Genomic DNA, 16217 nt, shown 5'->3' on the forward strand with positions numbered 1-16217 from the left:
CACTGGCCAAATAAAATACTGCCTTTAAAATGCAATTTGTGCTTGGCACACCAGGAGAATTCACAGCAATCTACAATACAGACCAGATTATAACCCTATGGAGAAAGTGCTTCGGTGCCTTCAATGTACATCTGACAGCCTTAGCGCATTTTGGAAAGAGGCGGTAGAGTAGAAAGCCTTTGCACTAATCACAACTGATGTAAGAAAACCGGAAAGCATTAATCGCTTCTAATTTGGTGTAAAATTCTATGCATGTGCACCCTTACTTCCCAAAAATCTGAAGTCACAGCAAGATGGTGGAAAAAGTGGGGCCATTCTGGCAAGTTATGATGACTCTTTTAGCTTAAAAATGCTCCTTATTGATCCTAAATATACTTCCAGTTTATTTCTGGTGGGGTAGGGGAAAAGAAAGGCATAATGAGAGGCTTTTACCTGTTATTATCTTGCCTGACTCTCACACAGCTTCACACTGCTGCACCACATGGCAGATGTATTCATCTGCACAGTTATTTACGGTCAATCTCTTGCAGACAAAATGCATATTTCCCCACCACAGTAAAAGTACGTTCAAAGCAGGCTGCTCTCACTGAAGTCCATGGGAGATATTTTTCCCTCCATCAATTTTAACAGGGGTTGGGATGGGCCTGTTGAGATAGTCTGCTTCAGGAAAATCCTTTCTTGTTGATTAGGGCTCAGCAGGAAAAAACCCCACAATGAATGGTTTATTTTTATTGATTACGCCCATTCCCCAAATAATTTGAAATTAATCCCCCAATTTCATCTCAAGCTGCTTTGCTGCTGTGCTTGGCTGCTGAAGAAGAAAAGATTCCAGGGAAAGGAACACAGGTGAATTGCATTTGCTCAATGTTTTCAGCATTAAATAATCTGCACATAACTCAGGCTCACTCAAAAGGGACGCTACAATGATCTGACATAAAATATGGCTCTGCTGAGCCAGAAAAGATAAAACAGGGGTACCTTCATATTTAAAGGAGAAACAGTGAAGGATTTCATATTTTAATGAGATACAGATGCTGACCACTGAATGAATCACTCTGCCCATAATTAAAGAGTCTTCTGATGTCTGAAGACTCTTCCTGTCATGGAAACACTTGGATGCTATTTCATCTCCATCCCGAGCCCGATTTCAGACTGAAAGAGGGGGATCCAAATGTTGATGTCACCCCAGACGCCACTTACATTCTCCATTTCCCTTTTGAAGAACTTGGTATTAATTTCTGCCTATTCGGGTTTTCATGTTTTTATAGGACTTTGGGCACCCTTAATGCTAGACAGGAGATATGAAAAATCAACAATGGAAGCAGGAATTTCCAGCGCCATACTTCAGCACTTCATGCACAACAGCAAGGTTTAAATTAGGGTCTCGCTAACATTCAAACCACAATAGAATAAACTTAGAAAATGTAACTTTCAGGTACACAGAGAACACAAGAATATTTTACAGTTTTGCTGATGCTTTAACTGGAACAGCCTATGGATCCAAGTGACAAAGTTACAGGGAGGAGTTGGACCTTTACTGTTATTATCCATCTGGGGCCAAAGAAGAAAAGAAAACAAAAGCCACTTCCAGGTACACAGCCTTTCCATGAGATGCCCCAAAGCTCATGTCTTACCTGGCTATCTGCATGTTCAAGAAAGCTCTTTTTTTCCAACTATGTAGGAATTCTGTATTTTCATTTACTACCCACTACAACTCCCTGGGCATGAATAAATCTCTCAGCTTTTCTGCTACAAGGTAAAAGGATGGTTTAAAATAAATAAATAAATTTCATATTGGGTAGAAAAATCATCTGGTTCATTCCAGCTGCAGCCACCTCAGGGAAGCTGGTGCCCATGCTTAACCAGCCTTCTTGTGGCAAGTTTCCCTAATGTCTCTTTTGACAGCCAGTATCCTCCTTGAATAGTGATGTTCCGAATGAAACATATTGCACCCACCACCAGAACTGAATTCAATGAACAGAATGCCTTGCATATTTTATAATAAACCATATTTCTACGTCCTGATGACTTATTTTTTTCCCTTATAACACGATGGCCTTGCAGATCCAGGGAGATTTAGTGATCTGCTGTAATCCCAAAACCCTCCATGCACACTGCCTGTTAGGATTTCTGGCAGAACAAGTACCTGACCAGTTCTGGTCTTTTATAGTCATTCGTTCCTTCTCTGCTGAACGTGGATAAGCTGTAACTACTCTTTTCCAGACCATTTCTATCATTTCAGATCCCCCTGAATTCCTAGTCCTGTGCTTGTACCTGTCTCAGCTTAGCATGCTCTGCAAACTGACTGAGCGTGCTCTGCGATGTCACCCAAGTATTAACGGAAGCAGTGACTACAGCAGAGCTGCAGGTCTCCAGCTCTTCCAGACACTGCTGCCTTCTATGTGCTCAGAAACAACTTGATCATCTTTATGGTACTGTTCTGAAAGAAATTCTCTCAGCTCCTTCCTTCCTCCCTTTTTGAAAGAGAGCCCCATTAAGTTTTCTTTTCTCCACTTTTCTCAAGCCTCATTTGTTCTTCACAGATTTTCAAAGATTATCACTAATGGCACTGAAATCGCTTCAGCCAGTCTTCTAACTCCCCAAAGCTGAATTCCTCCAGGCTCTGCTAACTTAACCATTCAAACCTATTCCTCCCCTGTTCCCTGATAGCGTTCTGGCTGCAGGGCTGCAGCTGACCCTCTCACGAAGAACAGAAAGGATAAAAAAGTCATTCAACACTTCTGCTTTCTCACTTGCAGCTTTTGAGAGCTTTTCCTTTCCACTGAGCAGTGGACTAACTCATTCCCTGGCCAGGCTCTTGCTACAAATACATTTATAGAAACCCCTCTGGCTGCCCTTTATGTCTTTTGCCAACTGTAGCTCATTTGGACTTTGGCCCTCTCATTTTTCTTTGCATGTTCATGCTAAAATTGTTCTCAATAGGTCAACCTACTGTCCAATTTTTTTATGTTGCTTTTGAGTTTCAGATCATTAAAAAGCCCGTGATTTAGCTAAAGTAATCCCTTACTATGTTTCCCATCTGTCCTCTCCATTAAGGGAGTTCATACTTGCGCCATTATATTTGCTTCTCTAAAACACTTTCAGCTCTCAAACTTCTTTTTCACTCCGAGCAGTTTGCCAAGCCCATAGCTCTGAGCTGACTGAAATCCACTTCCTTGAAACCCATCATCTTCCCCGTGCTGCTGCTCTTGCATTTTTCTTAATAATTAGCAGTCTGGCAATCCAGAAATGCTTTTATTTCAGAAAAGCTGTTCTGCCCAGGAAGGATTATTCCCTAAATTTCCCAACCAAGGACTGATTTTGAGCTACAGATTAGCTTCCACATGTTCTGCTTCGGGTTCTGGACATGAATAACAGTGTACTTCAAGCACTCTGAATTAATTCCCCTGCCAAAGTCTCACAGCCAAACTTGTCCTGCTACAAAGCATCACCTCAAACCAGAGGAAAGTGCAAAGAATGAAGGGGGTGATAAATAAATCTCAGACTTTTCTGGAAGGACAGGCACATCATCCAAAGCATCCGAATCTCTAGGTTAGCGGCCTTAGAAAAGGCTGCAGAATCCGCCTTGCCGCTGGCACAAGATATAATGAAGGATTTAAGTACAGGTTGTAAAATTCTGTGTTGTCCTAGATAATTTATACCTTTCCAAATGATGCCTCTCCATTCCTTAAACATGGGAGATCACCCTTGAGGAGGCAGCCCTGACCCCAGTCCTTTCAACATCCTCTTTCTGTACAAGGGATACTTATATCCTACTGTTGTGCTTAGCTGCACAGTAGCAGTCAATAGGAAAGAGTGACTTACATGGAGGAGCTAAGAAAGAACAAATATTTTTATAGCAGCCCCTAATACTTCGAGTAGGGAAGGCAGACGACAGCCTGTACAAGGGAGCCATTGAAAACAGCACTGCTCCTAACATCTGCTTAGAAAGATATCTGTTATCTGGGGTTTGCCAGCTGGCTCCTGTATGCACAAGATCACACTGCCTTTAACTCTGTTTGCTCCACCATTCCCAGAAAGGCAGTCTTTGCCCTCCAGGAAAATCCCCTCTGGCTGTGAGCTGTGATTAGCTGGTCCCAACCAGCCCCGTGGGTGCCACACTGCTTCTTCTGGCACTCAGGGAGCTGGGAGCTGGCCTGAGGAGGCCTGTTCAAGAAATGCATTTGAGGTCCTCTAAATCCCCATCACCACTATCACACATTATCTCTGCAGCAGCAAAAAAAAAACATGTTTTAGGTAAAATCCACAAACAATCCTAGGGAACAGACTGTACCCTGCATTCAGAAGGAAAGGAAGTCCTCTCCCCAGGGTCCCTGTTAATCCTACCTGCAGGAAACCACCTTGCTTCCCAGCATCAAAGCTGTCAATTTAGCTAAGATCTGTGATCTTTGCAACCAGGCACTGAGCAGCATGGCTGGGAAGACCAGCACCCCATCTCTAGCTCCACCAGCAGTCCTTCAGCAAAGGCAATTCTCCTGTCCCCAGCCCTGAAGCCCAGTTATTACGCAGTCCAGAAGAAATCTTGCTTTGCCCTTGCAGAGAAGCTGGAAATGTCAGCCACAGGATTAATATGGTATAAATCTGGTGCGAACAATGACTTATCCACAACCTGATCTGTATTAAGGATCCGTACTACCAGCTGAATTTCTGGTAATATGGATCCTTAATACATACATTCCCTATCGGGATGAACAGCTCCTTTTGCAAACGTTTCAAGCCCCATCTTAAAACAATTTAGGTCCTTGCTCCCATACTCTTTGGCCAAAACCCACTCCTAAGAAGATCTGGACACAGTATTGCCCTCTCACAGAAATTAAGATTATGATGTTCCCTACAGAAGCAGTCTTTCTCCTTCTAATTTCCTTCTATCTAACTACTTGTACCTCCATCAAACATTCTAAGCTGTCTGTATTGATATTTGTATTGCTGGTTTATTTTTTCTTTCTAGTTTGTTTCCATTCATGGTGCTGCTTCTCCATTTAATACTAAATCAACAGTGACAGATCATCACCCTTCCTCCAAATTCACTAAATGGTTTAATAATATAATTTTTATCAGAGATTTGTGGCTCACATGCACACACCCACACCCCCCACCAAGGCAAAATAAAGATGACAGCACATTTGAACAAGGCAGCAATAAAACACTGATAGTAATAAAGAATAAAAATGCTATATCAGGTTGCCATGGGAACCAGCATTCAAGGACTCCAGGTAACGTTGTAAAACATGCCACTGAGCATAAAGCAGCTAAGCAGGTTAAGAGGTTATTTATTAGGCTGCAACATGTTGTGCAGTGCCCTCTGGTGAGAGCGCAACAGACACACAAAGGGGTCCGACACCCGGGTGGGAGATGTGAGGATTTGTGCCATCATCGCCCCAGAGCCCTCAGCTTGGCAGTGGCATGGACAGAAAGGAACCACGTGCGCCATGGGCAGTGCACAGAAGGTTTGGCTGCAGGCAGAGCTATGGAGAGGTGACACCAGGACACGTGTCTGTGCCAGCATTCATTGCCCTCCTGGAGGAGGCAAGAGCACCACAGAGCACAAAGGAGGCTACCAAGGGCTCCGGGAAACATTCAGACCCAGGGACCTGCTGACCCCTGTGAAGTGCTGCTTTTCCTGCTGAGGGTAATGGGACTAGCTAAGATGAAAGCTGCAGTAGGGATGATTAGGGCCAGTAAGTGATCCTTGGTAGTGGTATGTTTTCTTTAGGACTGAAAAGTGTAATTGTTCCACATCCAGAGATTTCACTAAAATTAGCAGCAGTTCATCATGTGGCTATAAGACCAGGCTCAGATTCCCTGGGGCACCGCATACTACAGACCCAGCAGACGAACACAGAGAAACTACTCAACAAAGGAGCCCATGTGAAAAAATCCAAAAGAGCAATTCACTAACTCAGTTCAACTCAAGGTAAAACCACCCTAAAGTGTCCTTTCCTACATGAGACAAAAACACGTAGATATCAATGGAATGCAAGATATTCTTAAGCATCCTGACAAGACAGAACCTTTCCCACAACACTGCCCCTGCCCTGTACAAACCAGAGGATGCTCAAAGCACTTTGAGTGCAACATGCTCCACTGCAACCTCGCAGTGACAGTCCAAGCTCTTGTGGACCTCTGTGGCTGATGGCCATTTCTTTAACTGCAATCAGCAGACATCCATGCCTTTTTTCCAGGTACCCTTAGCATTCATTTTTGGGGAGCAGAGTAGGTTGCTTATAAACACCACAGCAGAGGGTTTGCTTTTTTCCCACAGGCCCTTCTGTGGGGAAATCAATAGCAAATCTAGTTAAATGATTTTGAATAAACACTGCTAACATCTTGTATGGATTGGCTCCTCCAAAAGTAGGATCTAAGCTAACACCATCCTATTCCATCATCCTTCCTGTTCTACCTAAAACTGTGGAAATCATAACACACACGGAGAATGACTTTTAAGCCTGCCAAAACCTTGTGTAACACAAGGCATTGCTGGATTACCTTTTTCTACCAGCAAAGCCAGACTATTTAACCTAATACTCAGCAGTGCTTGCAGTGCAGCTTTCCTGTCGGGACAAGGGTCAGCACACATCCAGTCTGCCAGCACCACGACAGCCACTCCCAGTGCCCACAGCAGCTCTTGGGTGACTGGAACACTTGAATTTGACTTTCAACTGCAGAAATCCTGCTGGTGGGGAGAGGTGGGGCTGCAACACGAACCCCGGCTCTCCTTGTTTTCCCCTGCACTGTTAAAGCTGTCAATTCAATTCTCCCCCCACTAAGTGGCACCAATGCACCGCAAACCACAACGAAAACATCTGTACAGACAGCTTATAAATAACTATTCCCCGGTCTGCTGCGCCTGGCCCCCAGCGGGGGGATCAACCCACGGGGCTGCCAGTCCAGCTCACCCCGGAGGGCGGCCACAGCCACTGTGCTTCGGGGCTTGCTCTACCCCATCAGGGTTTTTTCATTACATTAGCCTGAAGGAAATGCAGCTAACAGGGCCACAGTTCAAGAGGAAAAGGCAAACAGGCAATCTTGTGTTAACTGCACACCCCAAAACCTGCTCTCGCTCAGAAAGGCGTGCAGGGACACCACACACATCAAAACCCCAGCAGTGCGGAGCCAAGCTCAACCCAGACTCCCTGCAGTTGAACTGCATGTAACCTGCACCACAAACCAAACCCTGAACGACAAAGCACTGCCGTTGCTCTTTCAGACAGCCCTTGCGAGGCCCTTCAGCTGAGCAGAGCTATAAGGACAGCCCTCAGCTCCTGGCTGAAGCACCCATGGCTTCACCAGCTTTACCGACCACACACTTGTGATAGCACAGAGCAGATACACGGGGCAGGGACAAATCCGCTGTAAATCAAACCTACTGTAAGAAACCAAATCTGGGAAAAGGTTATAAAGGCTATGCAAATCACAATCCGCATTTATGTTAACCATCATGCAAGATTAGAAGCCAATACAGAAAAATGTCTATGAAATACCTTCTCGGCAGTGCTCTGAGAGAAGTGGTAATTGACCAAAAACATATCAAAGAACAAATTACTAAGCAAAAATGTACTTCACTCATATCAATACAAACGGGAACAACTGAGCAGTCTGGGACATCAGTTTCCCATGTCATGGCCTGCTATTTGGATGGGTGATGTCAATGGGCCCTTCTAACTGGGAAAGCCATGCTGTGTACTGAGCAAAGGTGAAAGGACATCTTGTTCAAACTGGCACCTCTGGATTAACACACGAAATACCTTTAAGACAACTTATTTGTGATTGCATATTATAGATATTGCAGCTCAAGTGCAACATCAAGAGGTGTGATGATCACACAGAGACAGACAAGACACTGCAAGCCTACATCTCAGAAAGGATCAAAAGAGGAGCACTGAGTTCTAGAGGAGAAGTACCAACTCCACACATGAACACGGCACTGCCCTTGTGGCAGCTCTTTTCATTATTGATCTGTGGTAACCTCTGGTATTTATATAACCATGGTTTGCACAGCAGCCAGTGAAGGCACGGCTGACACCAGAGTGCTGTGTTGAGGAGCAGAACCTGGCAGCGAAGGAAGATGTGTCTCAGTGGCTTCACCAGCATGTGACTCACATTTGCTTCAGCAGAATGCTGCTAGAAGAGAGCAGCCCAGCAGCACATTCCCATGCAGACCAGCCTGGCCAGACACCCAGATCCCAGTGCTGCAGGCCGACAGACATTGCCTGCCACAGGCTACACAAACTGCCTGTGGCTGATGGTCACCATGCTCCAGGCCAGACATACCAATCTGCCCTCCTAAATTAGCAACATGCAATGGTCACAGAGGAATAACTTCCCTTCATCTACAACAGAGCTAAAGAGCCACAACCACCAGCTTACTCCAGCAGATCTGAGCAGTTATCCCCAAGGAGACAAAAAAAGAGTTCATAGGTGCCTCCTTAATATGTTTTTAGAAATAGTAGCACTGCCATTAAACCTCCAGTGCACTGAATCCAAAACAGGAATAGAAGAATCCCATCCTACACTGAGCACTGGGCATTGTGTCAATGGCTATGGATATTGACTTGCTGCTTTATGCTCCCTGCACCTTCCCCCATGCAATATCCAACAGCTGATGATGCTGCTGTTTGTAGTAGACTGAAGTAATTAAGCTTAACCGAAGTCCTGGGGGAGCCCCAGAGAAGGTTAGTGATCCACAGGCATGACACGCTGTTATTTATAGCTGATTAAGTTCTATTTATCTACATTTAAATGTTGCAGGAGATGGGAGAGATCCCAAAACACATCTGTGTCTTATTAGAAACACCAGCTGTGCGTGGTAGCTTAAAGTTTGCCTTTCTTGAGAAGTTATAAGGGAAAAAGGCAAGAAAAAACCAAACCAGAATAATTCAAATTCTTCACTGTAGGAAATAAATTGGTGTGGTTTAGTCATGAAGTTCAAGATGCAAGCCTGACATCCCATGCAACTGAACTGGTTCTGGCATCAAGCTCAACCCCAAGATTAGCTTGGCCACTTTGAAACTGTTCTGAGCACTGCAATTGCATTCTGAGCACTGTAATTGCATTTAAATTTTTACTTTAAGATCATTCATGTCTTAAGAGACATGAGAAAGGTGCCCAGCAGGTCATAACAGAGTCATAACTTCTGAGCATCTGCGCATTTAGGAACAGCACTGTGGTTTCACTAGTAGGACCATCTTTGTGTATATGCTCTGTTTTCATACACATACCCAAAGGAAGATGAGCAAACTGAGGGTTGCAGTTCTGTCACCACCCTTTCCTTCAGACAGACGTGGTGTAAAGGTCCACAGCCACAACAGTGATTGGCCCTGTCTCCTCAGTGTAAGTTCCTGCTTTTGTGGTGGTAGAGAACAGTCACTGAATTACTGGTATGTAGGAGATACAAATATTTTCAAGAATAGTGTAACAGTAACTCAAAGTCAGGCTCTAGAGGAAGGGGCACCACTGTCCTGTCACTATTAGCAAGCACCAGACCACAAGAAGTAATGCAGAGTTTACCTCCTAATTGCCAAAGCAGCGTGTAATGAAGGGAACAGTAAGGTGATGTCGCCTTCTGCATGTCCTGAGTCAAACCATCCAGAAAGCAGCAAGTGGATACAGCAGGTACATCTAGGTCTTTGTAACTCTCCAAAAGGTGCTTCTCAAGAACCAGAAGAACAATCTATCATGTCTTTCCTATCCTACTGCTTTGCATGCATGCAAGCTGCACACAGTTTGTGAGATAGTCTTTGGTAACTGTTCCAGCCAAGAAGAGCTAGCTGAGTTTTGCTTTCAGCATCACCTGAAATGAAGCTGAGACTCAAAATGAAACTTTAGGGTGAAAAGTGAAACCTCGGAGTTTTGCAAAGAAATCTTTCAAATGCCCCTCCAAAGCTTTGATCGTATCTTGCACAGGAACCAGCGAGACTGTACCCTCAGGAGCTCTATGAAACTATGCATCTTGAAGGGAGGACACCCACAAGGACTACTTTGACCCAAGCCATTGACTGCAAACTTCTGATGGAAGATTAACCAGCTGCCAGTCACCCCACAAGAAACTAAAACTGTCACGGCAGCTCACATAGGGCTTCACTTGCAATCCTTGTGCACAGCCTGACCTGGGTGGTAAAAGCCATCCAACTCTCCCTTTGCAAGCTCCAGGCTCCGACCGGCCAGCAACTCCTCTTTCTTAACCAGTCCCAGCCCACATGCACTCAAGTGATGGACTGGTATTAACAGAGCGTTAAACCTCAAATTACAGTATGGCTGGAAGGAGCCTGGGATATTTCCAGTTTCCCCAAGAAAGGCAGTGCTGCCAGCTCTTTGTTTTGTTGTGAGGCATGTGATAATTCGGCATCACCCTTTAAGTTCTGAAATTTGCTGGAACAAAAGAAATGTCGAGCTTTCATTAAGAGGAAAAAACAAAGTGTACAGTCTCAAGTCATAAACACAGACTTGAAAATACAACCCATGAGCGCCTGAATGCAATTAAGCAGCATCTAACCCAGTACTCATTAAGTATCTCAGTTGCTGAGTAGCTTATTTGTTCATTCTTACTATTTGATTAGATAACTCAAATACTTTGAGTTGTATTTCTGCTGTGGTTCATCTTCTGCTTAATTGCTCTTTCACAGGCCTCCTGTATGACCCTGAGGAAATCATGCAGTCACCCTACACCTCAGTCCAGCTTTTCTAACAATAAAGGCTGATCGTTTTTATTCTTCCACCTTTGACAGTCCTATTTACCCACTGTCATCTCTTCTAGGGCTAGAGATAGTTTACACTGTGCTTCTCAAAGTCTCCAATATGAGTACCTAACTAATACAAAAAAATCAACAAATCACATTGGAAACCTAATCTTTACAATGTCAACAATTAACCTGCTCCTGAACAGGAACTGGAGCCCCAACACATGTGCTGTCCCATTAAAAACTTGCCAGGTATATACTCTCCCCCACATATGAGGAGCCTCTTAAATCTGGATTTCTCTTACCAGTGATTTAGACGATGTGTTTCAGCAGTTACAAACACACATGGGCGTACATTCAGTAAGTCAACTGCCAAAAGGGTTCCTCCCATATTACAGGAGAAAATGAAGCCCTTTGGGTTAAAACCAAGGAAAATAAAACAAAACAAAACCAACAACCAAGTAAAGTTTGGTTATTCTGGAGTACCTTTTCCCCTGTACTTTGTGTTGCAATTATTTACACATCCCCAGATAGTCAAACTGATGTGGTTCAAAGTTTTGTTGTGGACTTTGTAGAACACATTGTGCCTGTGCCAACCAGAGTGTGTTATCAGCCTGAATGGTGGAACAGACTATACTCTAGATTTACTACTAAAGAAAAACCCACAGAAATCAGTAAGCGGCATGAAATCAGCTCGTCACAAACACCAAGTCAAAAACCCCCAACAAAATACAAAAATTCAAGCACATTACACAGAGTAGGATGTTGTAACCCCCTTGACATCTCAAAACTCTTTGGTCAGATGAACAGCACTAGTAATCAACACCTTCAGCTCTGCACCATCCAGCTTCTCAACAGCCTCAGCTGTTGAGACCTCAACAGCTCAACAACAGGGGCTCAGTCTCAAACACACTATCCTGTATTTTAGCCCAGAACATAAAGAAGTGTACTTGAAAGCTGCAGTTAAGGCTTCCTCACATACTGTCCCAAGTAATCTTTTCTCCACTCTTGCACATGCAAGGGCAAAACAGCCAACTTGTAAATCTTCACCAGTGAGATATCTGCCCTGTTCAGCACCTGCAACCCTACTGCCCTGCCTGCCCCAGCTCCCGATAGAGCTGGACCCTCAACAACACAGGACAAAACCATGTCATCTGGGAAACACAGTAGCAAGGTGGTGATCCAAGTCTTACCAACAGGTCACTCCTCTTAATATTTGTATAGCAAGGGTATTTGTGATATATCAGTATGTTACCAGTGCTGCTTGCTATACGAATTACAACTGTCATGTTGTGCTGGCAAAACCAGGTAGTCATCTGCAGTATGCTGCTGAAGGTGGTAATGCTTCTAGGTGAGAGAACAAGCGGTGTAATGCAACAGCTGCACTGCCAACCAAATCAAGAAAGGTTTAACTGTGACCAGTCCCAGATTATTTCAGGATTTTCTAAATACAATACACAAGATGTGTCATTATCTCAGCAGATAATTTCTTCCCCAGGGTTATTTCATAACATTTTAAGTTTAGCCTTTTGCTGGACAGACCGAAAACCACACCTGTAGACAAGGAATGCCTGAACACACTGCTTTACTATTAAGCCGAAAGAGCATAAGCAAAATCTAAAAGCAAACAACACTAAAAAAGGTTGTCACCATGAAAATTCATCTTGAATTTCTATTTTCTAGCCATAATCCTACAATTTCAGTATTTTCCTACTGTTCATCTGAGCACCGTTGTTCTCAGCTTCCTCATTTCAAATTCTATTTACATGAAAAACAAATCAATTTAGATTATTTTGAAAAACTAAGCAGCAGCAGTAGCACACTTTCAGATGTGCAAGAGCTGCGGAGGGCATCATTATTACAAGAAAGGCAGAACCGAATAAGGCCATACTGCCATACCATATAAACCGCCTTCAACAAAAACACCACACTGGTTTCTGCAACCCTGCTTCTGTCCCATTCAGCACATATATATGGGATGAGGTTTGTTATTAGCATCTATCTAAAAAACCCCACAAAATCACAAACCCCAAAACATAACAGTCAAAACTAGTATAAGCAACAAAAAGGTACTGCCAAAAACACGGTATATATTTTTAAAGACTGGTACTTTACATCCCATTAAATGAATTGTGATAAAGTAATAGATTTTTACAGGAACCTTGTATTTTGGGAAGTACCAGGAGAATGCTACACCAAGCACACTGAGCCTTGTGTGTCCTCGTAGCTTCTGAAAGCCTGCATGCAGCTCAGCATCTAATTAGATCAGATGGCAAGAGGTGCAGGAGTACCTTGTTTTTCTTCTTCCTCTCAGCATTCACTTCCACTCCTCCGCACAGGTCCCTCCTCTGCACACATGCACCGTTCCCAGAAAGTGCCTCAGAAGAGGCTGCGTGTCTCAAAATAACAATGATCCAAACCAAGAGCTTAAGCACTTAAACAAAACCATGAAACACAAGAAGAAAAGGGGAGCAGAGTTAAAAAAGGTACGCAGTGGAATAAATCCAACCATAGCTTCTGGGCAGCTCAGTGAGCCCTGAGCAAGTGCCAGCAGTTTCAAAAGAGCTGTAATCTCTAAACTGTTATCAAGGTTTTATCACACTCCAGTTCTTATCTAACCCAAACAATCACTAGAACAGCAGCTGATAAGGCATCCTGACAAGGTAATTTCAGCAATTTAAATCCACAGCTACAGCCATCATACATGGAGAATATTTTAACACTCTTTCCAATTTAACCTCTAATCTCTCTTCCTCTGCTCTTTCCAAACACAGGGCCAATTTTTCTGTCTTACAGCCGGGCGTACTTCCTGCCATCGCCTGTGTTATGGGCAGGTGCCCTTTGAGCTCTCCCCTTTGGTGTGTGTGGCCCATCCACCAACGCTGGCTTAATCAAAAGGATCATTATTTTCTCTCTGAATTCAAGTGTCCGTTTTCCCTGGCTTGACAAAGGTCCATCATTAAAAGCAGTGGCTACATCTGTCACAAGCTCCTATGTAGGAATGGAGAGGGAAATCAAAGGCAGCAAACACAGGCAGAATAAGCCTTGGCCCTGGTATGACTGGGTGTAACACAATACAAATGTTATTTGTAGCCCTGTGGGATTTTCACCTAGAACATCTCACCCACAAGTCACAGGATTGGCTCAGGAGCCTTTTAGTTCAATGTCTCCTGTTCCAAAATCATTAACTCGCCAGGAAATCCAGTACTTTTTTCCCCATTTTTTGCTTATAACAGACTTTTTTAATCAGGCCAGACTTTGATTTATGGGACATCTGAAAAGGCTTATTCATGCTGAATGCAGCTGGCAAGTGACATCCAAAACCAAAACAAAACCAGCTACCACAACTGGACAGAAGCATCAGTCCATCTGATGCAATTTCTTCTGGAGGCTAGACTCTGCCTTGACACAAATCCTCATCATTTCTCTCCTTATGCTGGAGCAGAAGTGATCTTAAGCTACTAACACATTCCTGTTCTCCAAAGCTAAGCAGCAACTTGCCTGTATCGCATAACGTTTATGTACATAAGTCAGGGCAGAACAGCTTTAGAATCAAAGGAGTTTACCACTGGCTTTTCACTGCTCTCACGAGGTTCTTGTGCAAGCACCCTGGACACACCCAGCATCTGCAAGTGCATCAGCAACAGCAGCTAGCGCTACTAAAGCTACTTGAGAAATTAGAGGAAAGTTCCTGGAGCAAACTGCAAGCAGGGTCCCTTCTGGGGTGCCATAACTAACTGTGTCAGAGCTGTTGTCTTCATCTGGACAGAAAGTGAACGGTGTAAGCGAGAGAAATTGCTCAATTCCCCCAGGTTGAACTTACAAAATCAGGAAAGGGAATTCAAGACTTCTTGGCATATGCACAAAGGGAAAAAAAATCCTAACCAGATGCTGCAGAAACCAAGAAATGCCTTCGCTGAGGATGGAAAATTCCTTTACACCCTATTTCAAAAACTTTCTTCAATCAAAACTTAATGAATCAAGAGACAAAACAGATGCAAAATCCCATTTTCCTCTATGAATGATTGTGTGTGACACATGAAATACAAACTAATTTGTTTAAATTACAAGACTTAAATGTGGTTATAGAAATAATAGAGTGTCTTCAGATTTTAATCAGAAAAAACATCTTGAGTTCCAGAAAAATCACCCAGCTCAAGTAGGAACAGAACATATAAATATAACAGAACCCTCACTAACCCAAGAGCCACGAGTTATTGCCTTTCTCTCATAGTATGAAAACTAATAGTTTCTTCACAGATTCAACGATTTGGGGTGGAAGAGACCTTGAGGCTCATCCAGTTCCAACCCCCTGCCATGGACAGGGACACCTTCCACTAGAGCAGGTTGCCCCAATCCCCATCCAACTTGGCCTTGAACACTGCCAGGGGTGGGACATTTTCATTCCTGAATACCTCTGATTGGGATGGTACCTGGTCTCTGGCACCAGGGAAACCCACCAGATATTAATTGATTTACTAGGTTTGAAAGTCTTGATGTGTCTGAACATTGCTCTGAAGGAGGCTAGATCATGATCCAGATTGTGTCTCTAACATAAAGGAAGAAAACAATCATCTAGTTCTAAATGGACGTGCAGTTTGTACCAAAATACACATTATCACTGTGCTTCTCCTCTGTGGCTTTTGGGGGGGGGGGTTATTTGGGCTTGTATTCAAATAGACTCTGTTGTATATTTTTTGCAAGGCCTGTGATTTTTTCCTGGGTCCAACTGGTCTGCTTCAAAAATAAATGATCATCAGAGTTCAACCCATTTTGTCAACCAACCCAAGTGCCCAGCAAACTGGCCTGTGAAAGCACAGTTATGATACATCCACTCAGCATTTAAAACATCCAATCCAACCTGTCATAAACTGTCACTTCAGGCATTTATGGCAGACAGTAAACACATGCTTATCAGGGAACAACTACACCCTGTGAGCTCAACCAATGGAGCAGCATTTCTTATCAAATCAACGGCTTATCAGGGAACCTAACAAAAATAAAGGTTACACCACTTGGCCTCCTCCTCTTTACCTCTGCTCCATCAAGACCCATGACTTCGATTAAAGCTACATTGCCCAGACTTCATAGACTTGCTTCCTCCTTGTCTGCCCTTGAAAGCAAAGTCCTATCTTTAGAGCTAGGCACGTGGGAACAATCCCCTACAGAACCTTGCTGAACTGGACAAAAATCCACAGACCCAGTTTGTGCCGCCAGAGGCCCTCGGCTGTGCCCACCTGCAGGGATCGATGGCCACCAGGGCAGTGTTTGCTTGCGCCAGCCCTCCCCGTGCATCTGCCTGAACCTCAACAGCACAATGAAGGTTGCTTGCACAAAGGGCATGAACAAGTTGCGTGAACAAGGACATTTCTGAAGCACACAGAAGCAAGTATTTTTGTTTGACCAATGCAACTATTAAAGCTCCCTTCAAAAGGCACATTTCTCCATGCAGAATGAGTTACTCTTCTGCGGTGGTGGTTAGACTTCTGCTCTCTTACTGGCAAAGTAACAAAAGCCCCT

The 16217-nt window shown here is 43.8% G+C and overlaps 1 protein-coding gene across 26 annotated transcripts in view; it reads right to left on the reverse strand.

Moving 5' to 3' along the window:
• The window catches only part of FBRSL1 (fibrosin like 1), a 537101-nt gene that overhangs the window by 327051 nt on the left and 193833 nt on the right, over positions 1–16217 (reverse strand). Inside the window, exon 1 of one of the 26 annotated variants that reach the window (XM_061355319.1) lies at positions 12989–13348. The exons of 24 other annotated variants lie outside the window; for them this stretch is intronic. The gene's annotated coding sequence lies outside the window, so the exon portion shown is untranslated. Of the gene's footprint in view, positions 1–12988; positions 13349–16217 lie in introns of those variants that run through there. One more of the 26 variants, XM_061355320.1, reaches the window with a different exon arrangement.

Source organism: Neopsephotus bourkii, unplaced genomic scaffold (genome assembly GCF_033783945.1).
Source record: "Neopsephotus bourkii isolate Nb327-2 ecotype Australia unplaced genomic scaffold, CSIRO-AGI_Nbou_v1 NB_795, whole genome shotgun sequence".
Classification (NCBI taxonomy): Eukaryota; Metazoa; Chordata; class Aves; order Psittaciformes; family Psittacidae; genus Neopsephotus; species Neopsephotus bourkii.